This window comes from Schistocerca americana, chromosome 9, assembly GCF_021461395.2.
Source record: "Schistocerca americana isolate TAMUIC-IGC-003095 chromosome 9, iqSchAmer2.1, whole genome shotgun sequence".
In the NCBI taxonomy this organism is placed as follows: Eukaryota; Metazoa; Arthropoda; class Insecta; order Orthoptera; family Acrididae; genus Schistocerca; species Schistocerca americana.
In genome coordinates this window covers 85,392,138-85,413,761 of record NC_060127.1, presented here as the reverse complement: position 1 = coordinate 85,413,761, position 21,624 = coordinate 85,392,138, and the positions used below count along the sequence as shown (strand labels likewise).

The 21,624-nt window shown below is 40.9% G+C and overlaps 1 protein-coding gene across 1 annotated transcript in view; it reads left to right on the top strand.

Moving 5' to 3' along the window:
* Positions 1-1,796: 1,796 nt before the first annotated feature.
* Positions 1,797-21,624, top strand: part of LOC124551290 — a 69,265-nt gene continuing 49,437 nt past the window's right edge. Inside the window, exons 1-2 of the mRNA XM_047126292.1 lie at positions 1,797-1,904; positions 17,179-17,288. The gene's annotated coding sequence lies outside the window, so the exon portion shown is untranslated. The remainder of the gene's footprint in view (positions 1,905-17,178; positions 17,289-21,624) is intronic.

Here is a 21,624-nt window from a genome sequence, read left to right as displayed (position 1 = left end):
CAACAGGACAATGCACGTCCGCATGTATCCCGTGCCACCCAACGTGCTCTAGAAGGTGTAAGTCAACTACCCTGGCCAGCAAGATCTCCGGATCTGTCCCCCATTGAGCATGTTTGGGACTGGATGAAGCGTCGTCTCACGCGGTCTGCACGTCCAGCACGAACACTGGTCCACCTGAGGCGCCAGGTGGAAATGGCATGGCAAGCCGTTCCACAGGACTACATCCAGCATCTCTACGATCGTCTCCATGGGAGAATAGCAGCCTGCATTGCTGCGAAAGGTGGATATACACTGTACTAGTGCCGAAATTGTGCATGCTCTGTTGCCTGTGTCTATGTGCCTGTGGTTCTGTCGGTGTGATCATGTGATGTATCTGACCCCAGGAATGTGTCAATAAAGTTTCCCCTTCCTGGGACAATGAATTCACGGTGTTCTTATTTCAATTTCCAGGAGTGTATATGTATATATATATATATCTCACCGGCCACACAAACAGTGCCCGACCTCTTAAGGGAATCGGCAACGCGCCGCGAGTAATGAGTATAATAGGTGGGGGCACTACGAATGTAATGCAGGACAATACGTTGAGAATGTGGATTTCGCGGGAGGCGTAGCAGAGAAAAATCCCTGCAGTCGCACTTTCCTCTATGTCCTCGGTGGCTCAGATGGATAGAGCGTCTACCATGTAAGCAGGAGGTCCCGGGTTCGAGTCCCGGTCGGGCCAAACATTTTTCATCTGTCCTCGTTGACGTATGTCAACGCCTGTAAGCAGCTAAGGGTGCTCATTTGATTCTAACGAGCTGCATGGTCCCCGAGGTATCTGTTCTTTCGGAAAGAACAGGTACCACCATAGTATATATACATATTGGAATGATATCCGTCGTGCTAGCTCCTTTCCCCCCTGTGTCCAGCTCTGTTCCCGACTGCGCAACTGACGACTGAATTTTAATAGGAAATACAGTGCGTTCGAAAAGCCATGGTGCAGTTATGAAAGCATGTCGTGGCTATAAGAATCGAAACAAAATTTAAAACTTGATCTGTATTGGTAAGTATCGCAAAGAGTTTTTGTAGCATGATGATCAGTGATGTGTGCATTCAGGTAATGACACTACACGACAAACTGTGTAGTAGCAGCAGATCAGGCCACGTCAATAGAAATGTGAACGGCGCAGAGGAGAAAGTTCAGCGTATTCTGTGGCTTGCTAAATTCTAGTATGTGACCAATGTCAAAAATGGTTCAAATGGCTCTGAGCACTATGGGACTCAACTACTGTGGTCATCAGTCCCATAGAACTTAGAACTACTTAAACCTAACTAACCTAAGGGCATCACACACACCCATGCCCGAGGCAGGATTCGAACCTGCGACCGTAGCAGCAGCGCAGCTCCGGACTGGAGCGCCTAGAACCGCACGGCCACCGCGGCCGGCCTGTGACCAATGTCCAATGTTATTAACGTTGCTTGTACAACACACAAGAATAACATTAATCGGCGGTATAATAAGTCGGCAAAACTCCGTATGAGCTATAGGGACCACAACTTTGCTTCTGACGTTTTCTCTCGGAGTTAGAGGCTTTCTTCTGATACCGGTAATATTTTTCGAATTGTCGACAGCTCAATATTATCTCAGCTGCTTTTTTGAAACATTACATATCATCTTATGCACAATATTTTTCAAGATAAAATTTATGAATGGTAATCATTATTCGCGCATGAAACAGGGAGTCGACGAGGGAGAAGGCAAATCTCATACGAGAGCCAATAAAGTAGAGCTTCACCCAGTCTGTGATATCAGAATGTCAACAACACGATAAGAAGCTGGGGCGGTCGCAACTGCGTGCGTTAGTGGACAGATCCGGCGTCGCCATCGACTGGAAAAAAAGTGAGGCTGCCTTTCTGTCCAGGTGAGTGCTCGATTCGGAGGCCTTAACCTTGAAACCTTCCCGTCTCCTCTATATCTCTTTTGTTACGCAATAACCATCTCCTCTATATCTCTTTTGTTATGCAACCTTCATTTTACAATAACCTATGAAACCTTCCCTTTGGATTTCTAATAATAACAAATGAAATCTTCCCTTTGAAATTAATTCTCTTTCTCCATCTTCGCATACAAATTTAAATGCTGCTTATTAAAAGATATTTTCTGATTATTTCGACGAAACATTGAATGTGTCGTCGACGTGGCCCTCAGTCGTTACCTGCAATAACCCAAAACTGTTCCTTACCTTTTTTGCTGTTACTGGATCGCCATCTGACTGCTACATCGAACTGCGACATGAATATGCATGAGAGCATGTCATTCTCAATGGAGAGAAGTCTTCCGAAGTAAGAGTGATTTCGGGTGTGCCGCAGGGGAGTGTCGTAGGACCGTTGCTATTCACAATATACATAAATGACCTTGTGGATGACATCAGAAGTTCACTGAGGCTTTTTGCGGATGATGCTGTGGTATATCGAGAGGTTGTAACAATGGAAAACTGTACTGAAATGCAGGAGGATCTGCAGCGAATTGACGCATGGTGCAGGGAATGGCAATTCAGTCTCAATGTAGACAAGTGTAATGTGCTGCGAATACATAGAAAGAAAGATCCTTTACCATTTAGGTACAATATAGCAGGTCAGCAACTGGAAGAAGTTAATTCCATAAATTATCTGGGAGTACGCATTAGGAGTGATTTAAAATGGAATGATCATATAAAGTTAATCGTCGGTAAAGCAGATGCCAGACAGAGATTCATTGGAAGAATCCTAAGGAAATACAATCCGAAAACAAAGGAAGTAGGTTACAATACGCTTGTTCGCCCACTGCTTGAATACTGCTCAGCAGTGTGGGATCCGTTCCAGATACGGCTGATAGAAGAGATAGAGAAGATCCAACGGAGAGCAGCGCGCTTCGTTACAGGATCATTCAGTAATCGTGAAACGTGGATAAACTCCAGTGGAAGACTCTGCAGGAGAGATACTCAGTAGCTCGGTACGGGCTCTTGTTGAAGTTTCGAGAACATACCTTCACCGAAGAGTCAAGCAGTATGTTGCTTCCTCTTACGTATATATCGCGAAGAGACCATGAGGATAAAATCAGAGAGATTAGAGCCCACACAGAGGCATACCGACAATCCTCCTTTCCACGAACAATACGAGACTGGAATAGAAGGGAGAACTGCCAGAGGTACTCAAGGTACCCTCCGCCACACACTGGCAAGTGGCTTGCGGAGTATGGATGTAGATGTAGAATATACTTACTCTGTTTTACTATACTCTATTAGCTGCTGGTGGGATGTCATAATAAGTGGCTGTATTTATTACCAAAGCTGATGTTATTCTTTAATGAATTTGACTGAAGTTACGTAATTCATAGTTAAACTTTTTCTTGACAACAATAAAATTTTACGAAGTTTTACGTTGATGGTTTTTGAGATGGATTATAATCAGTAATGCAATATTGCTGGCAAAAATTTATTATATTCTGAATGAAATGATTTTACAAACGTTTAAATGGGACTTCCTTTACACAATAACCTTACTACTAGCATTGCGCAAACATACCTTCAGTAGTCTTGACTTTCTCTTAAAAAAATAATTCAATAATATTAGTTCCTCTTACGATAATAGTTAGCTCATGTCTCTGTACATCCATTTATAATCTCTTATAAATCATAGCTGGTGGCTGGCAGGCACACCGCTCCTCTCAACCTCTCGCTTCAGACCTGCTACCGACTCGCTTCACTTCTCGCTTACTACTCAGTTCTTACGAATGCTAAAGCACGGTCTCTCCTGCCAACAATGCTTTCTAGTGCAGATAATCCCTGCTACCATTACAAAATGTATCAATGCGCGGTCTTTCCCGCTCTTTTCTTAAAATGTATCCATACGCTGTCTCTCCCGCCCTTTTTAAAATTATATCAATGTGCGGTCTCTCTTGCCAACAATACTTTAGTGCAGACATTTCCTGCTACCGCAATTATTTCCAACATGACAAATATTAATTATTCCTACTTAATCCTATTAATAAAATATAAACATATTTAATAAATTATGGCTTGACAATAATATACACGTCTTACAACCTCATCGATTCTACATCTGACACGGTGGCCTTTCGTTGTTTGGTGTGTGGGTATTTCTGGTCTCAGTAATTTTTCTCCCGTTCACTGTTTCATTCGCGAATGGGGCGTGCGGAAAAACGACAATCGACAAACCTCCGTATGAGCTGTAAGGTCTATAACTTTGCTTATGCCGTTTTAGAGTCTTCCTTCTGAAAAACCTTCACATAATTTACGATTCAAAGTATTCGCCATCGCTGATCACTACTTTCTCCCATCTTTCTGGCAGCATAAGAATGCCGCGGAGGAAGATCTGGGCTTCTGTTGAGGAGATCCACGAATCCATCTAATTGTGCAGAATTGTGCAGTTTTTCATGTGACGGGAGGCGCTGGTCAGCCAGGCCATTTGCCACTGATAGAAAAAGGTAGCAGTCAGACGGAGCAGTGCCTGGAGAATATGGCGGGTAGAATAGGACTTCCAATTTCAACGTTTCCAAGTATGTTTTGACAGCCCCCCAGAACGAGATTTTCATCTGCAGCGGAGTGTGCGCTGATATGAAACTTCCTGGCAGATTTAAACTGTGCGACGGAGCGAGACTTGAACTCGGGACCTTTGCCTCTCGCGGACATGTGCTCTACCATCTGAGCTACCCAAGCACGACTCACGTCCCGTCCTCACAGCTTTTACTTCCGCCAGTACCTCGTCTCCTACCTTCCAGACTTTACAGAAGCTCTCCTGCGAACCTTGCAGAACTAGCACTTTCAGGAGTTCAAGCCTCGGTCCGGCACACAATTTTAATCTGCCGTGAAGTTTCACATCAGCACACACTCCGCTGCAGAGTGAAAATCTCATTCTGGAAACATCCCCCAGGCAGGGGCTAAGCCATGTCTCCGCAATATCCTTTCTTTCAGGAGTGCTAGTTCTGCAAGGTTCGCAGGAGAGCTACTGCAAGGTTTGGAAGGTAGGAGACGAGATACTGGCAAAAGTAAAGCTGTGAGGACGGGGCGTGAGTCATGTTTGGGTAGCTCAGATGGTAGAGCACTTGCCCGCGAGAGGCAAAGGTCCCGAGTTCGAGTCTCGGTCCGGCGCACAGTTTAAATCTGCCACGAAGTTTCGTAACAGCGGACACTCCGCTGCACAGTAAAAATTTCATTCTGGTCTAATGACTGACTGTCCACATTCGCAACTGCAAATACGTATCATATATTCCGTAACGGCTATAATGGCTGCAGTGCCTGTTGCTTCGGATATGCGTACATTTCCGAAGTAAAACTGCACCGTACTTCTCATTTACACAGACACTGCAATATCGTAATCGTCGGATGTCTGTGAGGGAATTTTGAAGTAATCGGAAAACCACACATTTTTTCTTACTTCTCCATGAGCTTTATTACCTAAAATGGTTCAAATGGCTCTGAGCACTATGGGACTCAACTGCTGTGGTCATCAGTCCCCTAGAACTTAGAACTACTTAAACCTAACTAACCTAAGGACAGCACACACATCCATGCCCGAGGCAGGATTCGAACCTGCGACCGCAGCAGTCGCACGGTTCCTGACAGCGCGCCTAGAACCGCGAGACCACCGCGGCCGGCCTTTATTACCCTCTCGAAATTTCTGTTTGGTTTCTTTCACTGTTTGCTTAGTGTACAGATTAAATATTGTCGGATACACGCTAAAACCCTGTCTCACTCCCGTAAATGCGGCTTCACTCTCATGTCGTTTGACTGTCATAGCTACAGTCTGGTTTCTCTACAAATTCTAAATGACCTTTCAGTACCTGTTTTTCATCCCTACTACATTCAAAATTTCGGAGAGTGTAGTCCAGTCCATATAGTAAAAAACTTTCTCTAAAACTACAAATGCTATAAACTTAGGTTTTATTACTTCAGACTATCTACTAAGATGACTCATAAATCCAGTACTGACTCGCATGACCGGCCGTTGTTGCCGAGCGGTTCTAGGCGCTTCAGTCTGGAGCCGCGCGACTGCCACGGTCGCAGGTTCGAATCCTGCCTCGGGCATGGATGTGTGTGATGTCCTTAGGCTAGTTAGGTTTAAGTAGTTCTAAGTTCTAGGGGACTGATGACCTCATATTTTAAGTCCCATAGTGCTCAGAGTATGATGTATCATGCAGCGTAACTTGCTGTGACAGTGCGAGAGAGAGACAAAGATATTGTTTATTACTCTGTGGCGGACAGCGCTCACATAATTATTCTTAGGATATAGTTTTTGTTTGTTCTGGTTAAGAGTAATTTTTAGTAGAGGAGAGCCATTCTTGTGATGTAAAAAATCGACGCCATTGCGAGTTTTTGATTCACATTGTAAAATATAAGTGCATATGGAAGGAAATCAGCTAATAGAACAATAAAATATTGTTCATTTCAAGAAGGTACGTCTTATTATACACCCAGCGATGTACTGCTATTTTGATTTACTAATAAACACCAGTTGAGAACAGTTCCGACGGGAGCGTTCAGTTCTAGTGAAATAGTTCGATGTTTTCTTCGGAAAAGAAGTCACTTCATGGATCATTCAAATCCACAATAGTAACTGGACATTCCTCAGAACTGAAAGCAATCTGATTGCTATGCAACAGACCCCCGAAGAATATTTCTCCGTATTTTGGTTACCACTTTCAGCTCAACACGGTATCTGCAGCATCTGGAGCAGATTTCTACAACAGCGGAAGCGTGTAATCGCCATCAGTTTCACACACCGCCCTGTGTACGCTGTATGTATTTACCCACAACAGTGAACATACTGTTACTCACACAAATAGAAAGACAATACTAGGTGGTGGGGGAAACATTTCAGTATAATGGCCCTGTAGAGCTAAACAGTAATTAGCCTAGTAAGAAAAGGAGTCGTTATAAATGTCTACCGTTAGACAGGACACGATCCTGATGCAACACTCATAGTGAACCTGCAATATAAATGTTAGTAATTTAGTAATTAATGTTTCATTGTGTGTATATATGTCTAGTTTTACAGAGTAACTACATTATGGTCCTTTGTATGTTTCATGCTAACTGAAAGTGCGGGAGTATCTTGTGAAGAGAACGAGTAAGCCGTCCCAGCAGCCGAGCAGAAACTTCAAAAAGGCCAGAACATTTGAATTACTAGCTTTCTTGAGCATTTATGCATTGTAGTGACCCTTCATGTAGAAATTTTCTAAGTATAAATAGAGTTGCTATATTACTTTTACTAGAATTCCAGTATTTCAGTAGATATAGTAAGACAACATTTTATGTGTTATCTATGCACTGTTTTTGTGTCACATTGTAAAGTGTACATTAACAGCATTAGGACATTAACGTTTTTGCGTGTGTAAAAGTTTAATAGTCACTTTTGTGGGACTTATTTAGAGGAGAAACTGTCAATTGCTCATTTACATGGTGATAACGAGATCTATGTTCAAAGCCAATAAGCAAGCACGCATCACAATGCCACAAAATGAATTAAATAGTGTGAATGCATCGTCAACTAGTGCCACAGAATTTAATACCGCCGTAGTTAGCGATATGTCGATTACGGCTGAGCAACCAGCAATAATTAATGCGCTCACGCCGTCGACACAAACGGTTGCTAGTTCCGACATTCATATGTCGAAAGAAGTCCAGAGAAATATGCAGCAACCAACAAACAACATGAATTTCATCTCTGACACAGACGCGTGCGAAAACGAAATGACTGTACCGAAAATTGTGTCGGTACAATCCTCATTAAGCCCAGTGCAATCGCCAATTGCTGATAACACCGATTTGTTATCCCAGCTGATGTCAAGTTTGACTGTCATAACACAAGGGATTAAGGCATTGGAAACATCGCAATCTAATCTTGCAACGGCACAATCCACGTTTGCAAACGACATGAATCGTAGATTCCAGGCATTGGAGAGTGCGCAATTTAATTTGGCTCAGGAGCAATCTAATAAACTAAAAGAAATAAATGATAAGATTACTGAAAAATTCCAGAGTTTGGAATCAAAGCAGAGTCACTTGATTACCAGTCAGGCACAACTCATAGTTACACAAGAACAACAGTATCAGGAATTAACAAACAAATACAAAGACATCTTATGTCGTCAAGATACACTAAATCATCAAGTGCAAGAAGTTATTCATGTACAGAACACTATTGCGCAAGACGTGAATACAATTAAGCACGATAACGAGCAAGCTGTCATTGAGCTTACTCGGAGGATAGACACTCTCAGTCTCGAAGGCGAGAAACACACAGAGAAACTTTTCAATGAACATAAGATCGCATTTTCTAAGGACGTTGAAGATTGGGCGACAGAGCAAACCGAGACAGTGCGAAATTATGTTGACAAAACCTTGAAAGAAACGGTTTCTAACGTGCAAGTTAACAACGAAGCTGCACAAGAACAACTTAAAGCAGAAGTTAAAGAGGAAAGGAGAATATAGGAGATGAATTTCCTGCTTGGAAAGCAAAGATAGAAAATACATCAAAAGCATGCCAGCAGGGTCTAGTTAATACTAGAGGGGCACATACTACTTGCAGTTTATCAAAAGCAGACATCATTCCTGATGAAACCAGTGAAACCGAATCCATGCAACAATATCCATGTACTGGTGCATATTTACGTAATCAACCAGAAACAAATTATCGAGATTATCATTCACCGCGTAGTAGCCACCAGAATACACCTGTGACTATGAATGAAGAAAAAATGCTTAAATATCGTCAATTCCAGATATTTATTCCCGAAAGGAAGTCGATCAATCCCGTGGTATTTATCAAGCAATTTAAAGGGATATTGCCGCGAATGTGGACTGAGCAACAAAAAATTATGTACGCTGCAGGATTCATACATGGAGATGGATCGATGTGGGCGTCAGAAGCATCCGATTGGTGTCAAGATTATGACCAATTTGAACGCGCTTTCTTGCACAAATACTGGAATAAAGGTGTACAAGAAAGACTACGTAAGGAAGTTTTTGACCCACAACCTTTTTCTTTCAAAAATGGATCTTTAAGAAAGTATTTCGAGAAGTATATAAATAAAAGTAAATACTGGAATGAACCAATCCCGACGCAGGATATCATTCGAATATTAAAGGGCAAACTTCCACTTGAAGTTAAGGAAAAACTTCTACATGTGCCTGAACAACATGTGGAAGATTTTCTAGCCACATTGGATTCAATAGACATTCTGTTCGAAGAATCTCGTATGCGCTATAACCAACCAAGTTACCAACCTAACAAATACAATAGTAACAACAAACAGTATGGAAACAAACCTTTTGCACACAATTCACCAAACCCACAGGTGAATTATTTCCAGAAAAACGTGAAATTTGGTAACGAAAATCCCGACAAGTGTAATCGTGACCAACAATGTGAACAAACATATAAACGGAAATGGAGGAAGAATAATAAGAAGAGGAAAGGATACTATCAAGAAGGGAATTATCAGCAAAAACGCCGATATCAGCAACCAACCCAAGAATATCACAACCAACCACAAACTTCAGGTTGGATACCAAATGATAATGCAAATGAATGGAGAAATCAACCACCAATAATAACCGACGTAACGGAGCAGAAATCTACTAATAATGGGCAATCGTCAAACTAAACTCGACTGTCAGAAGCCCCGACGGTGCAGTCGAGGAAGTTTTCAGGGGCGAAAATTCAAGCGTCAATTTCTTTCGGTACAATGATGGCAAATTATTAATAGAAGAACTTCAGCAGGATATGATGCCTTGTCAAGAGGAACATATCACTGAACCTGTTGCGAAAATTCGGGCGGCAATTGAAGGCATTACTGTGCAAGTTACTTTAGATACAGGAGCAGCAGTAAATGTCATTTCTGAGAAGTTATTTCAAAGAATACTTCAGAAAGCAGATCCACCGATTTTTCCTGTTCAATGTCGTAGAATTGTAGGTCCTACTGGTCATAAGTCTTCTCAGGTTAAAGTGCAGACTCAACTCCAGTTAGATATAGGAAATGTAGCTATAAATTGCACGTTCCTTGTAATAAAAAAATTGGTTGAGGACTGTATCCTGGGTATAGATGAATTTAGAGAGAGAAATTGGCATATCGATTTTTCTCTAGGCCGTGCCAGTTTTACAACAATGGATCAGAAACATCAAGTGAATCTTCTCAGGGAATATAGTACCCATGGAAAGTATTGTCATGGACGAAAGCGGCAAATAAAGTGGATACATAGCAAACCTGTAAGGTATTACAAAATTAATTACTTGCAACCAGTTTTAAACCCTGAAGATATGGTATATGAAAAGGTACAAGAACCTGAATATTTGCAACAACATCAAAGAAAGCAATTATATGATCTTCTACAGGAATATCATGAAGTCTTTCAAGAAAGACCTGGTGTAATCAAGGGATACACATGCCATTTAGATGTGATACCACACCAAGTTTTCTGCCGTATTTTTTATCCAGTACCGTGGCACCAACGAAAGGCAGTTGATGCGGAAATCCACCAGATGCTTGAATGGGATCTGATCGAACCTTCGACGAGTCCATACTGTAGTTCGCTTCATGTTGTCTCGAAAAAGGGAGGAAAAGTTCGTCTCGTGCTAGACGCACGGCAGATAAATAAGATTATCATGCCCGTGCGAACTCACCCGGAAAACATCGATGAGCTAATTCAAAAGTTCGAGGGGATGAAATACTTAACAAATATTGATTTGAGAAGTTCATTTTGGCAGGTGGCTCTAGACGAACCATCAAAAAAGTACACCGCATTTGTACATGCAGGTAGAAGCTATCAATTTAAGGTTTTACCTTTTGGGCTAAACGTGAGCTCAGGAGTTTTTATAAATGCTCTAGATCATGCATTGGGACCTGCACTTCGAAGCAATTTAACTTTATTTGTGGACGACATGCTCATAGCTACGAGCACATGGGAGGAGCACGTTGATTTATTGAGAAGAGTGTTAGAACGTTTCAAGGAAGCAGGCATAACCGCAAATCTGCAAAAGTCCCATTTTGCTCGAGATAAAATCAAATTTTTGGGTCATCTTATAAATGAAAAAGGCATCTTACCGGACTCCGAGAAACTAAAGCCAATCAAAAACTTTGCAGTTCCAACAACAAAAAGACAGTTAAAGGGCTTCCTCGGAGTTGTCTCTTTTTTCAGGCGTTTCATTCACGACCACTCTATTAATGCAGAACCGTTGTACAGCTTGTTGCGCAAAAATACTCCGTGGGTGTGGACGCAACAATGTCAGAATGCATTTGAAGCAATAAAACATGCCTTAGTCAATTCACAAATATTATATCATCCGGATATGAGCCAAGAATTCGGTTTAATGGCAGATGCTTCGGAAATTGGAATAGGTTCATGCCTCTTCCAAGTAAAGATGATAGATAGGAAATCAACTTTCTGTCCAATAGCTTTTGCTAGCCGACTCTTAACTGCTTGTGAAAGAGCATATACGACTACCGAAAGGGAAGCATTGGCCGTAGTCTGGTCATTTAAGAAATTTTACTATTACTTATATGGAGCGAAGACAACAGTATACCGTGACCACAAAGCGTTAAGTTTTTTGCAAACATTAAATTATTACATCCAAGATTAGCAAGATGGACGCTCTCACTCCAAGAGTTTCAATTTGAAATTAAATACCTAAGCGGACAGGATAATTTCATTGCTGATGCACTGTCTAGAATGCCAGATGGAGATTTGTCAACTATCAACATCACCGGCAATCTGTCCGAATTTAATGTTCTTATAATGACTGATAGAATATATAGGAAACATTTTCTTGACATGTGTAAGAACATGGAAAAACTACAGAATGAAGATCCTCGTTGGCATTCAATAAAGGAAACTTTAGCAAAGCCTGGAAACGATGATCTGAAGAGACTGTACAAAGTTGAGGACGATGTCTTATTTTTCAAAGGGCATCTTGATTCAGATAATTGGAAGGTGTGTATTCCCGAGAAGAATGAGAATGACTTAATTTTGCACACGCACATCACTTGGGGACATTTTGGAGTATTAAAGTGTGCTCGGAAGATTCAAGCATATTGCTACTTCCCAAACATTCGCAGGAAAGTGCACAGACAGTTAAGGAAATGTAAAATTTGTCAGCTAGCCAAACCAGGAAATTTTTGTGTGAAACATTTCCTACATCCTATTATACCCACTAAACCGCTGTCAATCATTTCGGTCGACGTCTGTGGTCCTCTACCATCATCAAGGGGAGGATGCAAATATATTGTAGCTTTTCTTGATATATTCACTAAGTATGTCAAACTTTATCCATTAAAATCAGCTACTGCTGCATCCATAGCCAAGAAGCTGGTCAAAGATTATATAGTCAAAGTAGGCAAACCAGAGGCTATTCTTTCTGACAATGGGTCAATGTTCACTGGATTTCGTTGGAGGCAAACATTAGCCAGTTGTGGTATAAAACAAACTCTAACATCAGTGTACCACCCTTCGGCGAATCCCGTGGAACGAATTTTTCGTGAATTAAACCGGTTCATGAGAACATATTGCCACAACCAGCAACCCAAATGGATCGATTATCTTCACGATTTTCAGGAAATTGTAAACAATATGCCACATACTACGACAGAATACACCCCATACGAACTGATGTTTGGAAAACAGGAACAGAATGAGTGGATTCGACCAATTCCTAAAGTAGCTATTAACAAAATAGACCTACAAAATAAAGTACGACAATCCTTACTCAATATAATGGACAAGGCAAGAAAAAGGAAAATATATTTTGACAATCGACTTGGAAAAATAAAAACATATAAAGTGAAAGACCAAGTTTTAGTAAAAACTCATCCTAAGGCTTCACTTGTACAGAGGAAGAACACAAAATGGCAATTATTGTATCAAGGACCATTTGTGATTACCAAAATACCCCATCCAGGAACTTATGTTTTGAAGGATGTGAAGAATGGAAAGGTGAAAGGAATGTATCCTCATCACTTGTTAAAGCAATTTCATGATGACTGAAGATCCTGAAGATTGAAAATACTATTCTTATCAAATAATATTGATTAGAGAATTTTCATTAAACCTATGAATCATACTAAGGATAGTTTCTTTTTTTTTTGCAATTTAGTAGTTAGTTTTTCTTTTCAGGCATACTGTACGAGAGATATGCAGACATTATGTATAGGTTTTCCACTGTAAGGATAAGTTTTCTTTTCAGTATGCAGAGAATTTAGCTATAGTATGAATGATTTCTTTTAAAAAAATTTTATTTAGTAGATAGTAATTTCAATCAGGTTTCACAATGCATAATGACCATGGGTCAGTGACTCAAATGAATCTGGTCTACGGCAAGATATTTTTTCTTATGTCAACTTAACAATCTCAATGTATGTTTGTATTTGCTTTTTTACTCGCTGAGCTGAAGTCATGCTGTTCGGAAGGGGTAACCCGTTCTCAGTTTTAAAAGGACGCCTATTACTTTGTTTCAATCTTTTGTGATGAACATTGTCTTTAGAATTGTACTATTGTTGTAACATACCTGTGTATGTAAATTATGTTATATCAATTGTTGCTCGCGAAGTTACCAACTGAGCGAATGCCTTTCAGTTATAAGCCCATCAACAAGTGTTAAAGTCCATCTGAAAGATGACGAGCATAAGTTGACACGGCAGCTCCAGTTGGATTTGTGTACAGTGCATTCTAGGGTTGTTGATAGAAATGAAGAACACCTTACGACTTCCGAATATTTCGAATTCAGGACAGAGAATTAGAAAGAACTTTAGATTAGATTCTATTTCAGCTCAGCATAGATCAAACACCTTTTCCACGGAACTTACACTGACTCTTATTTTCATATTAACCATATGCGGAAAACCATAATACCCACGAGGAGACGGTGAAATGGGAATAGAATTCAATCAGTTACCCGGAGATGACTGATAGAAGGGAATCGTAGATGGACGTAAACCAACGCGTCGACGGTTCACCTCAAGACACAGAAGATTAACAGTGTTGTGTTTCTTTTGTGAACAGTGTTTAAATTCATTCAACAAAAAAATCCATATTGTAAATATTTTTTTTATTTTCCATTGTAATTCAATTAATTACCCTTGCAAATGAGAAATACGAGGATGGTAAATCTACCCCGAGGTTTTCCTTGGTTTTTCCTTGTGGGGCTTGGCCGAATGGCTAGATTATCCGTTTGAGACATCCCAAGGCGAGTGACAGAAGCTTTGAGTGATGATGAAAAAGGTTTCTGATCACATCTCATGCCATCCTCGACAAATGAATAAAAGCAAACATGTAAGCTATGCATATATGCTGCATCAGGAATTCAGCACAGCCTTTGTCAACAGTATATGCACCCAAATCTATAATTTAAATTTAGATAGTCATTCACTAATACCAAAATATCATAAGAAATACAGTGGACATTAATACTCTAGTGGACTTTAATACAGCGTCATAAACAATCACCGATATAGTGTTGTGTGAACGCTCGTGTTTGTTTTTGCCCAAAAACGTTCGTCCACAACAGGGGCATATATGATGTATCATGCAGCGTAACTTGCTGTGACAGTGCGAGAGAGAGACAAAGATATTGTTTATTACTCTGTGGCGGACAGCGCTCACATAATTATTCTTAGGATATAGTTTTTGTTTGTTCTGGTTAAGAGTAATTTTTAGTAGAGGAGAGCCATTCTTGTGATGTAAAAAATCGACGCCATTGCGAGTTTTTGATTCACATTGTAAAATATAAGTGCATATGGAAGGAAATCAGCTAATAGAACAATAAAATATTGTTCATTTCAAGAAGGTACGTCTTATTATACACCCAGCGATGTACTGCTATTGTGATTTACTAATAAACAGCAGTTGAGAACAGTTCCGACGGGAGCGTTCAGTTCTAGTGAAATAGTTCGATGTTTTCTTCGGAAAAGAAGTCACTTCATGGATCATTCAAATCCACAATAGTAACTGGACATTCCTCAGAACTGAAAGCAATCTGATTGCTATGCAACAGACCCCCGAAGAATATTTCTCCGTATTTTGGTTACCACTTTCAGCTCAACACGGTATCTGCAGCATCTGGAGCAGATTTCTACAACAGCGGAAGCGTGTAATCGCCATCAGTTTCACACACCGCCCTGTGTACGCTGTATGTATTTACCCACAACAGTGAACATACAGTTACTCACACAAATAGAAAGACAATACTAGGTGGTGGGGGAAACATTTCAGTATAATGGCCCTGTAGAGCTAAACAGTAATTAGCCTAGTAAGAAAAGGAGTAGTTATAAGAGCCATTTGAACCATTGACTCGCGTGTTCCTACCTTTCTGCGGAAACCACAGTTTTTCTATACTTCTGTCGATAATTGGTGTAAATATTTTGCAAGTATTACTTATTAAACCACAGTTTTCCTATACTTCTGTCGATAATTGGTGTAAATATTTTGCAAGTATTACTTATTAAACTTACGGTTTTTACATCAGCAAACACCTTCAACTTTGTGATTAGTTTATTAAATAACTGTAATTTATATATGTACAGGCAGTAAAGGACACATTTTAGTTGTTTAACTGGAATTAATCATTGGTTATACTCTATCTTCAGCGGAACGTAGTTAGGTAAAAGACTGACTTGTGAGCAAATATGGACAGAAATTGCTACACCATCAAGATGAATAGAAATATTACTTTACCGAGAAAATCGATTATCGACGTTGCAAATAGGAGGAGTTTCCCTGAAAATTTTCCAATGAACCGTAGTCAGTCATTCGTCTTTCCTACAAATGCACCTTCTTTCAATGCAGTTCGAATTATTTCATCCATCGTGAAGTACTATGTATTTCAGCTGTCTAATGTATCTTGTGCTCCAAATGAAGAAATTTTGTAATTGCTGGCTATGACATCGATCTCACTAATTTTGAAAGAATATTGGAAAGTCCAAGGGCACTGTTTCCACTTAGTTCTATCGTTGCCGTTTCAAATTCTACTCGCAGTATCATGTCTACCATATCCTCTTCACCTACTCTCCATTGTTTTCCTTTAATATAGTTCTCAAGTTTGTTCCCCTTACACACCTTTAAGATTTCTCTGCTTAGTAGCCTACTAGCTTCCCATCTGAGCTCTTGGTATTCATCCTGTTGCTAATCTTTCCCGCAAAGAAGTCTTTAATTTCCCTATAGTCGACATCTACCATTCCTATAGTTACGGATTTTTCTACAGCCTTAAATTTTTCTTCTAGCCATTTCTGCTTAGCCATACTGAACTTTCTACAGTTAGTCTCATTTGTTAGACGTCTGTATTCTCTTTAGCCTGCTGCTTCCATTGAATTTTTATATTCTCTCTTCTCTTCTATTGAATTCAATGTTTTCTGAGTTATCCGGCGATATGCTTTAGACACAGTTTTTTTTCTTTTTTTTTTACGTATGTAACTTCTGCTTCCTTCTCTATTTCCCCTCGAGTCATCCCTCCACCAAGCGCGAGCTTCGTTTACATTTCGGTTACCAGCTTCCGCGTTCTGAGCGAAGTCGCAATTTTCTTCCCGTACCTCAGGTCGAATCGTTTCTCTGTACGCTGTCCTAGTTCAATCGGATCAGTCATAAGATAGGGAGAAATGTGTGATGCATCACTGGGATAATATAACGAGCCCAATGGAGAGGTGTCTTTCTCGTGGGAATGTTTGGAGTCTTTCACGAAACTCATTTGTTTCTAACGCCTCTGTCGCTGATTCAGCACAAGGTATTCGGCGATGTGTTCGACTTACAGTAATCTGAAGTTTTGTTTGGCGCATAAAATAAGCTCAAGATACGCACTGACGTTTTCATGGTTACGGGACCGACACATTGGCAGAAATGTTGCATGATTGTGGTCTGTGAGGCATATGTAGCGCACTTAGCCGCTATACCAAAAATGGACACCGCTGTTCGTACGGGTCTGGAGTCGAGATGCAACCGTATATACTGTATGTTGCGGAATATTTCTAGTTTCTTGAATATTTTCTGGGTCGAAATGACCTTTAAAAAAATTCAATAGCCTAATTAGAACAACCAGTTTTGGTCAAATAAACCACTCACAACTATAAAGTGTAGTCACCGTTGCTGATCACCAACTGATAGTATCTGGCTATTATTGCCTGAACGTGCTTCAGATTTCATTCCTTTGTTACAGAGTAACTTCCCGGACAGAAAACCACTGTTCCAGAGATGGCAGTCCTGAATCAGTTCTGCTGTGGGTGCGCTCTCAAGAACGCTACCATCATCATCGCCTTCCTATTCGTGGTGAGTACATCAGGAAAAATAAAATAAGATACCTATAGTAATTTAAGTATTGGGGCTTCTTTGCATTGAAAACTTCACTGTGTTCTATACATCGCGGGTAACGCTCGTTTCACAACAGTTCCTACAAACGTGAAGTCATTTTGACATCACATGCAATATCAATGACCACATCATCGGCTATCGACTTTTGTTAGCGTTCGATACGGGCCTCTCACAAGACTTCATGCACGCGTACGGGAGACTTATAAAAACACGTCATTCTTGGAACGATTTATCATAACTTGATTTAGAAATTAAGCATGACACATGCTTGTTTTATAATTTGCATTATGCCGTTTCATGGTAACGGAACACTGAAAAAACGTCACCATTATCATTAAATGTCAATAACGCATTAACGATATAACCCTCCAAGTGAGACTATGAGAACGCAGATAGCAGACAAAACATCGGATTAAGTGTGTGTGTAATGGGTAACATCGTGGATTTTGGAGTTCGCATCGCATCATATGCCAATATATTTTTTTCGTGTTAGCGTTGTTAACGTATTCCGGGACTTTCTTATGAATGTAATACAAGTATGTTGTGCAATATTCGATGTATTTACATTCCGTCAGATTTGAGAAATAAATATTTAGCGATTTTAGAGTGTGTGGTAGGGCAGGAAGATAGAACAACTTAAATTGCTGCGACTGAAACGAGCAACAATAAAATTCAAATTTTTCCCTTTCACAAATATTTCTCTGGTGAGTGTGTGATTAGACAGGAACCTACAAGGACAGCTTAAATTGCTGCGACTGTATGGAGGACCAGTTACATTCACATATTTCTGTGTCACAGAGTCGTTAGCCGAGCATGTGCTCGTCAAAATGACGTCACGTTTGTGGTAAGTGTTGTCAAACGAGCATTGTTAAATTATGATTATGTCACATAAAGAATATCTTTTGCCATTTTAAAGTACATTGCATCAATCATACGTCAAAACCACAAGACGCGCGGTTCTAGGCGCTACAGTTTGGAACCGCGTGACCGCTCGGTCGCAGGTTCGAATCCTGCCTCGGGCATGGATGTGTGTGATGTTCTTAGGTTAGTTAGGTTTAAGTAGTTCTAAGTTCTAGGGGACTGATGACCTCAGATGTTGAGTCCCATAGTGCTCAGAGCCAAAACCACAAGAGACGAACGTTACTGCATGTAAGTTGTAGTCATGTTTTAGTATGTAAATAAAATTGTTTTATTAATCTTATCTCTCACCATACGTAAACGAAGTCCCCTGGTGGCTTTTATTTTGTATGTCCGGGCTAGTCTGAGGAACTACTGTAGAGATTTTGATATGGTCTTGGAATTCCCAGGACCAATATTTTGCCAGTATTGATATCGACAATAGGCAAAACTCGTTGAATTTCTCGATTCTCAGGGTTTCTGCGAGTCATACTTCCACCTCTCCGTGATTTACTTTCATGCATTAGCCATACCAATCAGTCTAGCGTTGTCTCATCTTTTCCTGTCTGTCTTGAATTCTACATGGTAACTCCACCCAACTTCCCATATAACGTATTCTGGATAATCTATTTATCTGACTCTATTATACAGGGTGGTCCATTGATCGTGACCGGTCCAAATATCTCAAGAAATAAGCATCAAACAAAAAATCTACAAAGAACGAAACTTGTCTAGCTTGAAGGGGGAAATTAGATGGCGCTGCCATATGTCAAACGGATATTTTTTTTTTTAAAAAAATAGGAACCCCCATTTTTTATTACATGTTCGTGTAGTACATAAGGAAATATGAATGTTTTAGTTGGACCACTTTTTCGCTATGTGATAGATGGCGCTGTAATAGTCACAAACGTATAAGTGCGTGGTATCACGTAACATTCCGCCAGTGCGGACGGTATTTGCTTCGTGATGCATTACCCTTGTAAAAATGGACCGTTTACCAATTGCGGAAAAGTTCGATATCGTGTTGATGTATGGATATTGTGATCAAAATGCCTAACGGGCGTGTGCTATGTATGCTGCTCGGTATCCTGGACGACATCATCCAAGTGTCCGGACCGTTCGCCGGTTAGTTACGTTATTTAAGCAAACAGGAAGTGTTCAGTAGATGTGAAACGTCAACCACGACCTGCAACAAATGATGATGCCCAAGTAGGTGTTTTAGCTGCTGTCGCGGCTAATCCGCACATCAGTAGCAGACAAACTGCGCGAGAATCGGGAATCTCAAAAACGTCGGTGTTGAGAATGCTACATCAACATCGGTAGCACCCGTACCATATTTCTATACACCAGGATTTGCATGGCGACGACTTTGAACGTCGTGTACAGTTCTGCCAATGGGCACTAGAGAAATTACGGAACGATGACAGATTTTTTGCACGCGTTCTATTTAGCGACGAAGCGTCATCCACCAACAGCGGTAAAGTAAACCGCCATAATACACACTTTTGGACAATAGAAAATCCACGATGGCTGCGACAAGTGGAACATCAGCGACCTTGGCGGGTTAATGTATGGTGCAGCATTATGGGAGGAAGGATAATTGGCCCCCATTTTATCGATGGCAATCTAAATGGCGCAATGTATGCTGATTTCTTACATAATGTTCTACATAGCTCGCGTGCGGTTGAATCTGTATTGAATAGCATATTTCATGACATGTGTATTGGTCGTCGAAGCACCATACCAGGGCCCGCACGTTCACGGGATCTGACGTCCCCGGATTTCTTTCTGTGGGGAAAGTTGAAGGATATTTGCTATCGTGATCCACCGGCAATGACTGACAACATGCGTCAGCGCATTGTCACTGCATGTCCGAACATTGCGGAAGACGAACTACTCTCTGTTGAGAGGAATGTCGTTACACGTATTTCCAAATGCATTGAGGTTGACGGACATCATTTTGAGCATTTATTGCATTAATGTGGTATTTACAGGTAATCACGCTGTAAGAGCATCCGTTCTCAGAAATGATAAGTTCACAAAGTTACATGTATCACATTCGAACAACCGAAATAAAATGTTCAAACGTACCTACGTTCTTCATTTTAATTTAAAAAACCTACCTGTTACCAACTGTTCGTCAAAAATTGTAAGCCATATGTTTGTGACTATTAGAGCGCCATCTATCACAAACCGAAAAAAGTGGTCCAACTAAAACATTCGTATTTATTTATGTACTACACGAATATGTAATAAAAATGGAGGTTCGTATATAAAAAAACGCAGTTGATATTCGTTTGACCTATGGCAGCGGCATCTAGCGCGCCAACCATAGCGCCATCTGGTTTCCCCCTTCAAGCTAGACGAGTTTCGTTCTTTGTAGTTTTTTCGTTTGACGCTTATTTCGTGAGATATTTGGCCCGGTAACAATCAATGGACCACCCTGTATATTCCTCCAGGTCAGCTGTTCCAGGGTGCCATGGTGTAGTGTCCTGGAGAGAGAGCTAAGAAGGAAGACCTGTTAATTGACAGGGAACTTGAATGAATAAGCAGTAGGCACACCGCTCGAAGTTCTGTAATGAATCTTGGAGCAGAAAGTTTCTGCACACTAGGAAAGTCCGTGAGAAAGAAGAAATTTGGGTAGGCTAAATGAAGACTCAGATACCTGAAGACGAAGTCTATTATAAACGTATATCGACCTTTCTTATTTTGTACACCTGTTGGATTTGAATCTAGGGCGCTTGCATGAACCCACCTTGAACCTTCTTGCGCATGCGTGAACTTTTTTCCCACCTGTCTAGAGCGACAGTTGCTAGCAAGCAGCAGTTGAGTGAGGTAATGGGTAGAGATCGCGTCGGTTTTTCATTACAAGGGAAATAACGGGACCACTGGAGCAGCGCCACTGCATCAAATTTTGCCAGAAACTGGACGAAAGCCAGATGGAAACAATTCGGAAGGGTCAAACGGCTTTCGAAGATAATGCTATGGGCTTCACACAGATGAAGGAGTGGTAAAATCGTTTTACGACGGCTGCACATCGGTGGAGAGCGAGCCACGCTCCGGTCGGCCATCAACATGCAGAAATGACCAAGTCATTGCCAAGGTGAACGCTGTTTCGAAGCGCGACCGTCTTATGACTGTCAGAGAAATTGCAGAAGTTGTGCGAATCAGCACTTCTTCGGGACATTCCACTGTGACCGAAGATTTGGCCACGAAGAATGTGTCGGCGAAACTGTTGATGGTGGATCATGAGCAGCTTCATGTTGAAGTCTCACACGGGACGTGCTGGACTCCACAAAAAGTGATCCCGCCTTGTGAACGCCGTGATCACTGGTGATGACGAGTCCTGGGTGTACAGGTATGACCCAGAAACCAAATCCCAGCGGTCACAACGGAA